Genomic DNA, 16,873 nt, shown 5'->3' with positions numbered 1-16,873 from the left:
TGTTAAAACATCAAGCATGATTAATAAAGTGTAACTCAGGAAATTGTTTTTTAAAGGTAGGAGAAAGGACCATTGGGTATTCATATGATAGCAAGAAAAAGCAGGGTTAGTAACACTAGGGCTTTATTGAAAAGGCCAAGCTCCCATATGACTCTTACGGTGAACACTCCACCACATTCCACAAGGCAGCTATGGGCCCTCAAAGAAAATTCCAATAGAGTTTTATGGTAGTTCCAACAAGTGTTGAAAAACCTTGTTCAGAACCATGTAAGTAATCCATCCTTGCGCTTTACATTTGCACAGGTACTGATCCAACAATGGAAATTTTTGTGTTGGTCTAGATGTAGACTGTTCTTAATAGAGGCCCATGCCCCTAAAATGATTAGCTCTTTGCAATATGCAATACAATATCGATTATAATATACAGCACACATATATGTCTGAACTTGTAATTTCCTTGGCGTAGAAAGTCTCAATTTGGAAATTTGCTCAGTTGGAGAGAAAGCATTTTACTGTGTGCCAGACACTATACAAGGAAAGGCAAAAATCAGTCCTTTCCTCAAGGAATTTGCATTCTAAAAGGGAGATAACATGTAAATAAATTTGTACAAATAACATATATGTAAAATAGAGGAGAGTATTCTCAGAAGGGGAAGGCTTCAGCAGCCAGGGGAACCAGGAGAGGCCTCCTGAAGAAGGTGGAATTGGAAGGTCTTAAAGGAAGCCAGGAAAACTACAAGATGGAGGTGAAGAGCGAGATATGGGGAAGGAAAGAAGGAAACAAGCATTTATTAAATGCCTATTATATGCCACTGGACGAAGTACTTTGAAAATATCTCATTTAATCCTCACAATAACCCTGAGAGACAGGTGCTATTATTATCCAAGTTTTATAGTTGAGAAAACTGAGGCAGGTAGAAGTTAAGTGATTTGTCTAAGATTGCACAGTTAGTAACTGTCTGAGGACAAGCTGAAACTCTGGTCTTCCTGACTCCACACCCAGTGTTGTATCTATTGCCGTTAAGCATAGAGGACGAGTGGCAAAGGCAAAGTGATGGGAGATAGAATATTGTGTTCAAGTAACAGTTAGTGGGCTGGTGTAGCTGAAACTTATTATGTATAAAGACGAGTAAACATGTAAGAAAACTATAAAAATAGGAAGAGGGCTGGTTGTGAAGACTTTTGAAAGTCAAACAAAGAATGTTATAGTTGTTCCTGGAGACAACAAGGAGCCACCGGAGTTGATTGAGTTAGGGATGGGGAAGTGATGTGGTTATTCCTTCCCTTTAGGAAAATCACTTTGGCAGTTGTTTGGAGGAAGGTTTATAGTGGGGAGATACTTGAGGTAGAGAGACCATTTAGAGCACAGGTATGATAGTTCAGGCAAGAGGGATGAGGGCTAGAACTAGGCTGGTGGCTGTGAGAGTGAAGAAAAGAGGGTATACTTTTATATACAAGATGTTGGAAAGGTAGAAACAGTAAGATCTGGCAAATGATTTCATATGTGGAGTGAGGGAGGGCAAAGTATAGAGAATGGCCCTGAGTGTGTGAATTTGGCTGATTGGGAAGTTGGTGGGTGGTACCTTCATTAGAATAGGGAATTTGAAGGATGGGAAGATTTTGAGAGAAAGATAATGAGTTCTATTTTGGACATGTTGAGTTTGATATGTATATGGGACATCCAGTTCAAAATATCTAACAGGCAGTTGATGATGTGGGACTGAAACACAGAAGAGTCTACAGTTTGATAGAGAGAGCTAGGAATCATCTGCCTAGAGAAGACAATTGAACCCATGGAAGTTAATGAATGAGATCACCAAAGGAAAGAAAGGGAAAATGGGAAATGGGCCCTAGACAGTGCCTTGAGGGGTACCCACAGTTAGTGAGAAGGACATAGATGAGGATGCAATAAAGGAGACTGAAAAGTAATAGTCAGAGAGGTGAGGAGAATCAGAAGTGAGCAGTGTAGGGGTGGCCAGGTAGCACAGCAAGTAAGAGCACCGGCTCCAGTGTTGAGAAGACCTGGAGATCGAATCCTGGGCTCAGACACTTAGCACCCACCCAGAAACACCTGGCCGTGTAACCTTGAGCAAGTTACTTAACCCCGATTGCTTAAAGAAAAAAAAAGTGAGCAGTGCCAGGAAAACCTAGAGAGGGGAGAGGATCCAGGAGAAGAGAGTGAACAACAGTGTCAGAGGCTGGAGAGAGGTCAAGAAGGGGGAGGATGGGGGAGAATTGAGAAAGGCCCATTAGATTTGACAGTTCTAAGATCATAGGCTACTTTAGAGGGAACAGTTTCAGTTGAATGATGAAGCCTGGAAGTCTGAATGCAGAAGGTTTAGAATTGAGTAAGAGGAGAGAAAGTGGCTTTCTCAAGGGGTTTAGCTACAAAGGGGAGGAGAAATATAGGATGGCAGCTCACAGGAATGGTGGAATCAAGGGAGGGTTTTTAAGACTGGGATAAAAAATAGGTGTCTTTGTAGGCAGCTCATAGATGGGGAGAGATTGAAAATTAGAGAGAGAGTAGGGGAGATAGATAGGCCAATTTATTGGACAAGCTGGGCTGGGATCACAGGTGCATGAAGGAAATGGGAAAGGAGCCAAGAGATAACTGAAGATCTTGAAGGTGATAATGGGGGCAATCTGTTGAAGAAGATGGGATGAGGTCAAAGGTACATTATAGGGATAGTTGTAATAGAAGGCTTGGCTTTGGTAAAGAGGAAGGCCACCTCATCATCTGAGTAGAGTGAAGAAGGATGACAGTGGGCGAAAATATCAGAAGGATGGGAGATAGTGAAAAGTCTCACTTTTTTTTCAGTGAAGTATGAGGCAAGGCCCTCAGATGAGAGGGTGGGGGCAGAGAGTGCTGTAGAAGGCCTGAGGAATGACAAGAGATGTCAGTCGATGCAGTTCAACCAATATACATCTATAACTTGTAGAGGGTGGCCTCGGACATTTAGAGGTGAAGTAACTTGTCCATGGGCAGCTAGGTGGTGCAGTGGATAGAGTGCTGAGTCTGGAGTCAGTTAGATTCATCTTCCTGAGTTTAAAATCTGGTTTCAGACACTTACTAGCTGTATGACCCTGGACAAGTCACTTAACCCCATTTACCTCAGTTTACTCATCTGTGAAATGAGCTAGAGAAGAAAATAGCAAACCACTCCAGTATTTTTACCAAGAAAATCCCAAATGGTGTCACAAAGAGTTGAACACAACTGAAAATGACTGAACGATAAACCAAAATTTGTCCATGGTTACATAGCCAGTATATGTCAGAAGTAGGACTCAAACCCAAGTCTTCTTAACTCTGAGGATGGGTCACTATCCACTTTGCCATGCTGCTTCTCACTATGTGTATGGATGTACATAAACACATACACACATGACATATACCCACACCTCAAAATATGTGAAAAAATCCACATTTAGATTTTTGCAAACTGTATTTGGGGGAACATGAGGACTTATGTTTGGAGAACTTTAAAACTCAGATGGTCCTCAGCTCTAGACTTAGGAGGCTGTGTCTCTCTTTAAACTCCCTTTCAGTTCTAAAGCTCTCCACCCTTATGATTGGTATTATCAGCAGTTTGGACCCTTTCTTTGATGGGACAGTTCTCAACCACTCCATGCATTCTTATTCTGTACTAATCTTGACCTGTCATCCTATGATTCTCTATATAGGCTCTACCCAATAAGCCAGAAACCATCCAATGTTTTCTTAGTACCTTAAGGACTAATGCAACATTCAAGCTATCCATCATCGTCCTCCTTGGTTATTATAGGAACATAGATTTAGAGCTGGAAGGAAATATTAAGTGTCTATTATATATGTTAGGCATTCTCTTAAGTGCTTTACAGATATCTAATTTAGTCCCCATGATAACCCAGGGAGGTAGTGCTATCATTATTCCCATTTTACAGTTGAGGAAACTGAGGCAAACAGTGGTTAAATGATTTGCCCAGGGCCACACAGCTAAGAAGTATCTGAGGTCACATCTGAACTCAGGTCTTCCTGATTCCAGAGCTCTACCCACTGCCAAAGATTACTTCCTATCCCCAACTTTTGCACTCAGACCCCCTCCTCTCCCACGAGACAGTTTCAGAGGCCCCTTCCCACTCTACATCTATGAATCTATAATTGTATGTCTTATCTCCAGTCACTACTTTACACATAATAGCGGTTCAGTGTTTGTTGAATGAATGAATGATTACATGGTAGAGGTAAAAATACTATTAGAGTTATTATTAGGCAGGAGAGACGATTTCTGTCCACCTAGGGAGTGGAGGACATGGTTAGAAAGGGGGAGGAAGAGATGGTAGACAGGATCTTTGATATTAGAATTCTGTCTTTTGATGGAATAGAATTCTTGAATGTCACACTCCTCCAAGATTTATAAAAAAAAAATCATCTTCTAAGTAACTCGACATCATCTGCCCTCTACACCAAAACAGATGGACAGTGCTAAATTTAGTCTTGTTCTCTCTCTATCCCATATATAAACCAACAAATATTTTCAGTCTCTTTTTTCCTGAAGCCATGTACTAAGCTGTGCCTACTGGAAATGCATAATAAGGGTGGCAGAAGGAGAAGGGAGACCCTGTTTGTATTTGAAGAACCAAAGATACTATCAGGATGGAGTGAGGAAAAAGATAAAAAAATAAGAGGCAGTTTTATTTTGTCATTATGGAAAAGGCCTATGAACATCAAAAGTTTCTTCCTGAGAAAACTTTATGAGCCTTAGCAAAAACACTGTACACATTCTTTCAATTGAGGGAAGAATTCTGATTTAGCCATTGCCGCATTTTTTTGTCCTTACGTTAAATGTGAAACACAAAACACCTCCTTCCACAGGCTTGCAGCTCTTGCCAAGATGTTGTGCAAACTCTGGTACATAAAATATTTTGAAAGAAAAAATATGCTATAATGCATTGGCTTTGATTTCCATATTCAGCTCACTCTTGCCTTAAAGCCTGCCCACGTATATTCAGAATTAATAAAAGTCATCTGTTTCTGCCCCCTGCACACATTTCCCCTTGATAGGTTATGGGAATCTTCCTAAAAATTACAGACCCTCACAGATGTGAGTATTTTAAAAAATGTATTAATCTATCTCTACTCATGTTGTCTATTAAATGAGAAAATAGCCAGTTTGCTCTAGCAGCTGGGGCAAAAGATCGATTTGGGGGGCAGAGTCCCCGTATGACTGGTTCAAATCATGAATCTGGAATTGTATTCTATTTCATGCTTTGGTCCTGTTTTTTGCAGCCCATGAAATTATATGATTTGACTCTGACATTTAAAATGGGTTTCTGGTCTTTCTGGTTGGAGCTTTGTGAGCAGTTCATTACCAATGTGCATTCACTCATGGATATGCCCTCTCACCCCCAATAAAGGAAACAAACCCCTCAGAAATCTTGAAGTGCTTTTAAGGTTTTAATTAATCAAACCACCACCAAGGAAGTTTGTTATTCCTAGTGCATAAATCTGTACAGTGTGAGCCAGGCTAGTAATATCTTTTTAAAGAGTAATTATCTTTTTTAAATTAAAAAAAGAATCCTAATAGAGTAAGACTCAGGCTAACTGAGAAATATATCTGTATGTTCACAATCTGGCAATAATCAAGATGGCGTCACCCTGTGTTTTTAGTGTAATATCCTGCTCAGGCAGGGTGGGCAGTTACCTGAAGTGAGTTATAACCTGTGTACTGCATACACAGAAGGGGATATGAATCCTGATTGGTTGAGAGACTTCAGCACTCCAACACTGCGTAAGCCATCAGAAATGTCAGATTTGTAGAGAATCTACGAATCTGCATGGAGGGAAGTATAGAAGAAATCCGATAGAAGCAAATGTAATCTTTTAAACGACAGGAGGGAGATCTCTTTGAAGTCATGTGGTAAGTCAGTCTCCAACATATTCCTTGACTTCTAGCACCTGCAACCCTAGAGGTTGCTACGAGTTGACTTTTCCAGTGAGATCATTCTCTCTCTCTCTCTCTCTCTCTCTCTCTCTCTCTCTCTCTTTCTCCTCTGAAGAGCTTATCTTCTCTGTGTATTCTTTCACCCATTCTAATGCATAAAACTTTCACAATTTCTGTATTAAGCTTACCTGGATAAATGGGTTTGCTCACTCTCTGTACTTGTTTCTAAGGTGCGAACTATTTGGTGGGAGAGAGCTGAGCTGCTAAAAGCAAGCTAAATGTTACCAGTCTTCTGAGAGCGATCAGAAAGAATGACATTTATTTTGAACCTCCAAAGAATATAAGGTCATTATATGATGTGAGTTAGATGCATTTTTATCCTATACCTCCTTTGGGCATAGAAGAGTGGAATGAACATTCAGTCATGATTTCTTCTTGCTCCCCACAAAGGTAGAAATCATGGTCTCCCTTGGAGATGGGATGGATAAAAGCCTAGGTCATATCAGTTATGCCACATGTGGACCAGCTATGTTTATAGTAGAAAGAAGCATCCACACATTAACATTACTAATATATATCCTTGACTCTATTTTGTAAGAGCAGTACATTGAGGAAAGGTCAAGAGATGAAGCATTCTGCAGATTATAAAACCATATCCCATTTTCAGATTTTCCCATAGGTTTACTTGGAATCAGCATCTGGTTGAGTGGGTTAAATCCTCTTCTATATCTCCAAAGTAAAAACAGCCTTGGTATTGGTGCTGAATCAACGTTTAAAAGGAAACTTCATAAGGGTGTGCCTTAGAGATTCTTGAACATGTGGAAGGATCTTCCTAAGCAAGGTTTCCCTAACCTTTCCTATCATTCACTCATAGGTTCATAGATTTAGAACTAGAAGAGAAATATAACACAGGGCTTTCAGGAAACAGGGGCTGGAGTAAGCACTGTTACTCCTTCCATCTACTCTGGATCAAAAATTAGGATGAATTAAAGATGTGAATGTTTCCTAAATAATTTTGTACTTGTTAATGGATACCTTAATTAGGTAAGAATATATTTCAATCCAATCAATTTTAGGTTTTAGACAAAGGATTCTTAATATTTTTTTGAATCTCCTCTGGCAGTCTGGTGAAGTCTATCAACACCTTCTCAGATGTTTTTAAATGCATAAAATTAAATACTGAAGATTCCAAAGGAAACCAATTATATTGAAATTGTTATCAAAATATTTTTAAATGAATATGTTCATGAATTCCATATTAAGAACCTATACTTAGATTAAATGTGAAAAGTCTCTGAAAACCATTAGACAAAGTAAAATGACATTGGTAGGAAGTCTGTTCTAAGTGATTGAGGGATTTTGTTTCACCTCTGTGCCCTATATAAAAACACCCAGTTAGCTGAAATAGGCAAGTTTTAGGAAGTGAAGCAAGCATGGCATTCCCAGAAATCTCTTGAGAAGGGGCTGCTTTGGCGGTAAGAAGAAGCCTTGGCTTCAGCTTTGGGTCTTTTTCTCTCCTCCTGTTCCCACTGTCCCCTCTGTGGATATAGGAAATCCTTGGAAGGATCTGGATGTCAGACTTCCCATCAACCCATCGGCGTCCTAGAGTCTTCCCTGAATCAGTTAATGGTAACCAAGGACAGACTGGATATAGATGAACAGTTCAGGAACTTGGCAAAGAAGCTATATCATGACCAAGGAGAACTTTCTGAACAAAGGGGGAGAAAACGACTCCCAGCAATCAGGAGCTGTGAGTCACCCTAATTGCCACATGTGCTCTCTAAAACAAGCCTACTTTTCCTGGGCTACCTCGTGTATTTGTGGGAAAATGTATCACAGACTTTTGGGGGGATGTTAGGTGGTGCAGTGGATAGAATGCTTGGCCTGGAATCAGGAAAACTTGAGTTCAAATTTGGCTTAAGACACTTATTAGGCATGTGACCCTGGGGAAGTAATTTAATTGCCATTTGCTTGAGTTTCCTCATCTATAAAATGGCACAATAATAGTACCTACCTCCAAGGGTTGTTGTAGGGATCATATGAGGTAATAATTGCAGAGTACTTAAAATGGTGCCTGGCACATACTGTGCTATACTTATTATTATTACAGGGGCAGCTAGGTGTCACAGGGGATAGAGTGCTGGACCTGGAGTCAGGAAGACTCATCTTCTTGAGTTCAAATCTGACCTCAGACATTTACTAGCTGTGTGACCTCGGGCAAGTCACTTAACCTTGTTTGCCTCAGTTTCCTCATCTATAAAATGAGCTGGATAAGGAAATGGCAAACCACTCCAGGATTTTTGACAAGAAAACCCCAAAATGGCATCAAGGAAGAGTCAAATATGACCAAAAATGACAGAACATTATTATTATTACCAACTGAACTTATTCTACCATCTTAATAAATGCTCTTTTCTAAAAGCTACTTAAGTCTGGCTGATTGAACTCAGGCACTCGAGTCAATGGAGTTAGAGAATTACACTCAAGCCCTCTGGGGCACCCCAAGAACCCCAGTAGGAGAAGATGTAGCCTTGCTCTGGGGAGTCTGGCTCCTCAGTTGTGACAACTGGGATGCAGGCTCCTCAGAGCTTATATGGGCTACAAATTTAATCACATTATTTTCAGGGAAATTTATCATGGATAAATCACAAGTCCAAAGCTATCAGAAACTTTAGATGTCATTGAATTGAACCCCTTTAATTTACAGTTGAGGAAACATAGGCCCATACAGGTCAGTGACTTATCTAAGTATAATAAGTAGCAGAGGTAGAATTTGAGGCTCAGACTTCTGGTTCCAAAGCTAGCACCATCACCACTGAGTCACACTGTTACCTGCCTTCTTTCATGAGGAAGCAGTAGCCTTTCTAAGAGAATGAAAGGTCAAAGATCTGTTTTAGGCAATTCACTGTCTAGGGGTTTTGGGTTATGGGATATTCTCTTTCCTTTGAGCACAGATCAGACAGGCCCTACATTTACTATGTTCATGCAGAGGTCTGAGGGCCTTTGTAAATTTGATCAAATTATCACTCTCACCCGCAATCCTCCCCTTCCCCCCCAAAAAAAAGAACACTCCCAAAACAAATCCAAATACTTCAGTTCCAAGAGCCAGGCTTCAAGGTCTTTTTTTTTTTTTTAAAGCCTGCAGCTTCACGGGATAAATGTTCAAAGAAACAGTATGTATGAGGGAGATAATCATGTAAATCCTGTTAACAAATCCCAGGGTTTGGGGCCTAGTCGCTAGGCCCCATTTTGCAAATGTACCTCTGTACAAATCATGGCCACAGCTTTGAAAGATCTTTTAAAAAGATGTTAATCTAATTAAAATGCTGGGATTCTCCTTTCCTTTCCCTTTGGTGTCCTGCAAGAGTTCTGTCAGGCAGAACTGATTCCACCAAAAGGTAGCAAGAATTGGCTCCAATTAAACATGAGCTTGGTAATTTAAAAAGAAAATCAATGATTTCTTTGAAGGGTACTAAAATATGATGAGTCCTCCGAACATACGAAATTTTCACTCTTAGGGCAACCAGTTGTGTGGACTGAATGGTGGCACTGTAGCTTTAACAAAATAGGCAAAATGATCAGCCAGATATTGTTCCTTAAAGAAGTCTCTCACCAACATCCCCAACACTCACATATATACACACTTACACAAACATAAAACCTATTGATCTGATTCTGAGAGTCTAGGCAAAATGGTTCTCTGTTTTCTCTCTCTTTTTTTTTTTGAGGAGTACTTTATTATTATTTTTCATTAAAATGAAGTAATGTAAGCAACTTGACATCCATGAGAATGTTTTGGCCTGGTATGAGTGTCCTTTCTTTTTCTTGGCTTTTAGAGCCAGGCATCTGCAACTTGCAATGCTAAATTCAAGATAAAATACCCAGCTGGGCAAGTTTGTACAGTAGATCCCACAAACTGGTTTGCTATTCAACAAATCTTTTTCTTTTCTTTCTTTTCTAAATTCTTTTTTCCTCCTCCTTCTTCCCTGTTTCAATGAACTAACTAGCTCAACAGTTCCTCTAGGCTATTCATCTCATGGACTGGCTGCTGAGGAAGCCATTTATTTATCTCTCAACCTGATGAATAAGTTGTCTTAACTGTTTCAGACTCTCCACAAATTGGCAGCCCATTTACTGTAAGGTTTTTGTGAGCTGGCTGGCTAAGTCACTGTAATAGTTCTCATTTGGCTGAAGAAAAGTACAGTTATCAAGGATCACCAGGTTCCCAGACTTAGGACTCAACAGAAACTTGGGCTTGGTGGGGGAGGGAATAGAATCCGTTGACTGGCTGCTGACATAGTCCTTCTTTCACTTTGATTGAATGATTTCCCTGTGGTTGTACCTGAATACTTTCTCTCTTCGTGATTTGGTGCCTCATCTTTAACAGAGCAAAGGTTCTCTTAGATTATAAGTAATAGATTTAGAGGTGGAAGGGACACAGAGCCTCTTAAGTCCAAAGCCCCTAGTTTTACACACAAGAAAATTGAGTCCAAGAGATTAAGTGACTGGTCCAAAATTCACACAGGAAGTCAGTGGCAGGGCCCAGGTTCTCTTAATTCAAAGCCAACTTTGCACCACACTGCTTCAATTTCTTCTTAGAACAGGCATTTTGGAAATGGTAAGATATTTATGCCATCAAAAACTTCTTAAAACATTCTTCTTCCATAAGTGATTTATGTTTTGCCCTATAACTTTTACTTAAGAGTTTGTCCCCCAAACTCCTCCCATATAACAAAGACTCACCTCCAACTCCTTAAAAAACAATAATCCAGAACATCTATGCTGATATATGACAATGATGTTGTCTTTAGATCGAAGATACAAAATGTAAAGAAGGACAGATGTGTAAAGGCAGGAAAACATGTGGAGAAGAAAGAAAACCCCAAAATCCATTTGTTCAACTAGGGGAATTAGAGTTTGTAGGCTGGAGTCAGTGTGTTGTAGTGAAGAGGGAGTTGGAGAGGGGAAGGTGTGTGCATGGCAAAGTCATTTATATCAAAAGAAAAATGTACTTGGCTAGGCTTTTCCATGATCCTTTTGCAATTATGGGCTGCAGATTTTATTCTTTTAAATAAAGAACCTCTCTCTCCATGCTCAGCACCTTCTGTGTGATCCTGCAGAGAGACTGTAGCTGTATGGTTATAGTGGTTAGTCCAAAATGATTAGAATGAGCTCTGTGGTAACTGTAGAGTTCATCCTTCAGATGTTACCTAATTTTCAAGTCAGTGTGACACCAGGACATGGAATCTATTCTTAGCAGTGGAGCTGGGCACTTATTACGGGTTGGCATGGAGGGCTGATTTCATGAGCAAGGAAACAGCAATTGGGTGGGGAGGTGACCAGGAACAAGATGTCTTTATGTCAGGATGGAGCAGAGTGGAATGGAGTAGAGAGGATTTGGTAGCTCTGGGGAAAGGATGAGAAATCTCATTGAAGGGATTCCCCTGGCAGGAAGGACTCTTTGTGGCTAGCCTGAACGTCTTACCCTATATCCCATTTTTCCCCCTTGGGGTTTCATTTAATCAAAATAAAGAAAAATCCCTTCTCAAATAGCATAAAATGAAATGATTACAAGTTAGGGTCTCCATAGTTCATGGGGCAGTTGGTGGGGGGTGTCAACTGGCTAGTCTACAAGAAGCAGGATGCTGATTTAGGAGAGGCTGAGTCAGTGCAGCAAAGGTGAAGGAGGTTGTTGAACACCACTGAGTCCGACTATGGAACTGCCAGCTCAGGGATACTAGCATGAAGGAAGATGGGGATGCATGTGTCAGTGGTAGGGAGGGAGTACTTGGTCCTGACCGGACATCTCTTCCTTCCAATCTGTAAGCACACATGCTTCTAAATGTAAGCACCTTAAAGACTTCTGAACTCAGGGATGCCAGGTAACTGGTAAATTGTGCTCCAAACATCCCCTTGTTAATAACTATTTTATAAGGCTTGGGATAGATTGGCTTATTATCAGTTTGCTTTAAAATAACATACAAATTCTGTTCACCAGAGAGGGTAGCATGCTGTTTATAATATTACCAGCAATAAGACAAAGAAGACTTTCACAACCATCCAGGGACCATTTCTGGCAACATGTGCCTATATAGAGCCTGTGCCAACAGTTTGATTCTACATGCATTTCTGAGATGCCTACTAGATGCAGGATTCTCTGCTATGTGCTGTGGAATACAGGGATGAAAACTGAACAAGTCCCTGCCCTTGAGGAGCTTATGGTATCACTGAGGGATGGCATATGTACAAATAACTAAAATAATCTCATTCATTCATTCATTCAGCCTTTAGTTAGTCCCTACCAGGTATAGTACCAGGCACTCTGGCAATACAAAAATTTAAAAATAATAACAACAAGGGGGGCAGCTAGGTGGCACAGTGAGTAAAGCACCGGCCCCGGAGTTAGGAGGACCTGAGTTTGGTTCCAGCCTCAGACACTTAACACCCACACAAAAAACTAGCTGTGTAACCTTGGCAAGTTACTTAACCTCAATTGCCCTCCAAAAGGCAAAAAAAAATAATAACAACAAAAACCAGCTCCTGACTTTAGGGATTTTATATTCTACTGAGGGTGGGTGAACACAAAAATAGATATCCAGTACATACAAAGTAGAGACTATGTAATTTCAAGGCTGGGGGGTGGATGGGTGGGTAGCCACTAGCAACTAGGGGAATGAGGACAGTCTTTCTATTAGGAGATAGAACTAGATCTGAATTTTGAAGGATTTGAAGGATGCCAAAGGGCAAAGGCGAAGAACAAGAGAATTTCAGATATGAGGAAGGGGGGTGGGCAGCCTGTGCAAAGACAGAGTTGGGAAAGGGAATATTGTGAAGAGGAACAGTATGTAAACTAGTTTGGCTGGATCATACAGTGTGTGAAAGATTGTAATGGGCAAATAAGTCAGATAGCTGGTTGGACAGAAGACTGGGGGCCAGAGGGCTCACTTATTTGCATGTTGTCCCCCTCAATTAGATCATGAACTCCTCTAGATTAGGAACTGTTTTTTTTTCCTTTTTTTTTCATCCCTCGAGTTTCACACTGTACCTGGCACATTGTGGACTCTTAATAAATGCTTAATGACTGACTGACCCCCAATATATACTACTATATTTCTCCTGAGGTTATTTCATAGGAGTGTAGATTGTAGAATCATAGATTTGGGACTTTAGGTGATTTTTGGGAAGGGACCTTTAATCTATCTGCCCTCGTATAACCTCTCCATTTTCTATATGAGGAGACAAGAGGCCCAGAAAGGTAAAGTGCTTTGCCCAACATCAGCCAGGTGGTAATGATTCTAAACCAAGTCCTCTGACTCCAAACCCAGTGCTCCCCTCCCCTTTTAAATCCAGCATTCTTTTATCTCTTTCTACCTCACCTGGCTGCTATCCTCAGCTTGTGTCTGCTCACACCAATATCTGGCAGCCAAATTTATGAAGGTAGTATCCATAGATACTGTACTTAGCACAGGGCCAGGCACTTACTAAGTATGTATTGATTGTCTCTGTTCTGCTTCATTCTGGGATGTGAGTTCTGATCTTCATTTCATGAGTTTTTTAGACTTCTAGTGTTTTCACTGGTGAATAAGGACAATTTTGGCCTCTCACCTCTGAATCTTTGCTTTGAGAACTTTTAGTCTTTTAATTATTTGGTCTTGATTGTGGGATGGTCTCTTAGCCTCTAGGAACTTGGCAAAACCATCTTATAAAAAATGTTTCACTGATGCCTTTGTTTTACTTTGCATTTATTTCCAGAATATCTTGCCTCTCTCCCAATGCGTTTTTAATACTGATGTTTGGATACAATTCCTGGCCATATAGAAATCTGGAAAATATAGCTGTTTTATAAAGAAACCAAGGAATTAAAGTTGAAGTTTAGGTGCAGCTGCACCATTGTTGTGACCTTGATTATTATCATTGCTATTCCGAGGTGAAAACATATGACATATTTAGAATTATCATTGTGATGACCACAACATGAGAATGAAAGATTTCTCTCGATGTCCTGGAAAATTGAGCCAAGGGTTTCTTATAAATAAGGTAACCAAGTCATTAATACTTGAATGGGACTTCAATGAAGTTTAACCCTCTCAGAAGAGTTAGTGAGGGATGAACTTCAAATGGTTAGAGGCTTCATTTGAATCAACTCCCAGAAAACTGTGTTATTTTGGAAACCTTATTTATTCTGACTATAAAAACACCCTTTGGCCTTTAGAGTAACACAACAGTACTGTAGAAAATAACACTTGTAAATAGAAAGTCTGTAGAATAGAAGACTGAAAAATAGATTTTAAGTCATTGAATTTTCTTGCTGAGTACCTACTTCATTTGCATTTTATTTGGGGCTGGGCATAAAACACAGTCCAGGAGTCTAGTCACTTTCAGAACTGTACATTTCCATTCATTCCTCTGATAGAAGCCCCTATTTCCTTTACAGTACAGCTCAAATGCCATACCCTACGTGAAGTCTTTCCTAATCCCTGTAATTATTAGGGTGCTCTAAAAATTATTTTGCCCTGTATTTGTTATTTCCTTACCTGCACATGCCTTTTAGGTACTCAGGAGAATGTAAGCTCCTTGAAGCCAGTCACTGTCTTTTCTTATTTTTATCTTTGTCTCCTCAGGCTTTGTGCATAGTTGGTGCTAAGTCAATATTGGCTGAATTGAACTGAATTGAATTGAATTACATGGAGAGAGGAAATAAGGTTATTCTTTCTTAACAGTACATCTACCTATTTGTTTTGGACCTGTTTTGAATTAGGAGACGTACAAGGCAATAGAATAGAAAATCCAAATTCATTTTCAGCATCAAAAATACATAGATCATATCTGTGGGATAGTGGAAGGTATGTTGAATTTGGAGTTGGGAGAGACCTGAGTTTGAATCCACCTCCCACACTTACTATCTCTGTGTGACCACAGACAAGTGACTTAATATCTCTGAGCTTCAGAGGCAGGACTGAAAACCTAAAAGGTGGATGTCTTGTAAGAAAGAATATCCTTGCCTAAATGCTGGGGATAATCATACCTGTAATGTGCACCTCCCAGGATGGTTGCAAAGGCTCAACTCAGATATATATATATGTCAAGTGTTGTGTAGACCTTAAAGTGCTATTAACAAAATTTAGGGATGCTAACACCATTTAGTGGTGATGAGACCCCCAAATGTTAGGGTACAAGGTAGAGTTGCCTGGAATGAATTCACACACTCAAATCATCCAGTCAAGTGGCAAGATTTATTGTGAAGCAAATAGAAGCAGGTGAGGATCTTGGGAAACTGCAACCTGTGTACCCTGACATTTGGGGGTCCTAGCACCCCTAAACTGCATCACTATGTAAATACTAAATGTAATTAATAATCATAATTTCTCATTTAGAAGGAATGCATTACCCAAGCTGATTTATTCATGTCTCAAGCAAAATCTAACTCTGCTCTAATCTAACCCATCAATGTGTGGAATTCAGGGTAAGGCAGGTCTCACTTGGAACCTGTCCCAAGTCATCTATTACTGGAAACACCAGAAGGATCTCATTCATGCCATTTATTATAGGCTCCCACATGGACACCCAAGGACAGCAAAGCTCCTGCCTAGGAGAGATCTGTACCATTCTATTTTAAATCATGTTTCAGTCAATAAGTGAGTGTGCATTTATTAAGCACTAACTGTGTGCCAGGCACTGTAGTGGATATTCAAAGAAAGGCAAAAGGACAGGGATAAACAGAGTCAACAATATCACACCTACTACGTACTCTTATTTAGGAAAAAAACATTCAGGGAGGAAGATGGCTAGCTTCTATTCACTATCTTTTTGAAAAATTTTGTTCTTGGAAAATAGACTTGAAATCATTTCCATCGGGTAGTGCTGAACTGATTTTTAACTAAAGGTCAATATCATGATTTCAGAACCAGAAAATTATAAAATTTCAGGATTGACATTGATAAATATTATGAATATAGTGCCTGAATTAAAATTTTATTGGAATATAATTAAAAAAGCAAATATCAATGAAATATATTAAAGAAATTCTTGGCTGGTGATTGGCTTTTAGCGTGTAAAGAACAGAGTCCTGGAGTTGGGAACACTTGTGTTCACATCCTGCTTCTGACACTTGGTAACTGTATGACAATGGGATGGTTACTTTCCTCTTTTGTAAAATGGGGATAATAATAGGTGTGGTATCTCTCTCACAGGGTTGTTTCAAGGCTCAAGTAAAGAGACTAGAAAAACTTTAATGCCTATATACAGGTCTGTTGTTATTATGTAAATTGAATATTTTACAAATATGTTGACCTGGTATTTAAAACTGAATTAAAAGTAAGAACACACAGACTTGTATGATCTTTCTTCCCTTTTTCCTCTCATTAATTTGAGATGGTGAATTGAATTTTGATTCTTGTAACTGGAAGAGGACTCAGGATTTTCATGTAACTGAGTTTTCGGTTCAGTGAACAATCATTCTCTGTGCTCCTAACTATGTAATCAGAAAAGAATGAATGCATGAAGGGTGACTGAGATTTGTTGCAGTTACCAATGCTTACATGGTTTGATTCTTTCTTTTTTCTAAGTTCCATGTTATTTTTCAGTCCATTTAGAAGTGATATATGGAGAAAATTGTAATAAATTTTCAGCTGGTACTTGGACCCTAATATCAGGTCCCTGAGTTTATAAGGAGGCATCTTTACAAATTTAAACTCAGGATGTGATTAATCTGGAGCCACATGATACCTAGTCGGGAAGTGAAGGACTCAATTAACTGGTAACATTGCCTCAGCAACAACAAATAATTAGTTTAGTTAATTTTTATTTTTATCAGACCAACTACCTTTTTTATTCTAAGGCTCAAATTAGCTGAATGAGCCAGTATTTATAACCCTGAGTGGACAGCTTGAATATCTCCCTTCCCAGGGCCTAAATTGGGAGCTGGAGTGGATTGGGGGAGGTGAAGGAAAGAG

The 16,873-nt window shown here is 39.7% G+C and overlaps 1 protein-coding gene across 1 annotated transcript in view; it reads right to left on the bottom strand.

The window, feature by feature from the left end:
- Window positions 1–16,873, bottom strand: part of MAML2 (mastermind like transcriptional coactivator 2) — a 439,594-nt gene that overhangs the window by 15,898 nt on the left and 406,823 nt on the right. The window lies entirely within an intron of this gene.

This window comes from Petaurus breviceps, unplaced genomic scaffold (assembly GCF_028583685.1).
Source record: "Petaurus breviceps papuanus isolate PSGF00001 unplaced genomic scaffold, PetGlider_PUasm1.0 91133, whole genome shotgun sequence".
NCBI lineage: Eukaryota > Metazoa > Chordata > Mammalia > Diprotodontia > Petauridae > Petaurus > Petaurus breviceps.
Note: the sequence above shows the minus strand (reverse complement) of the source record. Positions and strands in the feature narration are given on the sequence as shown.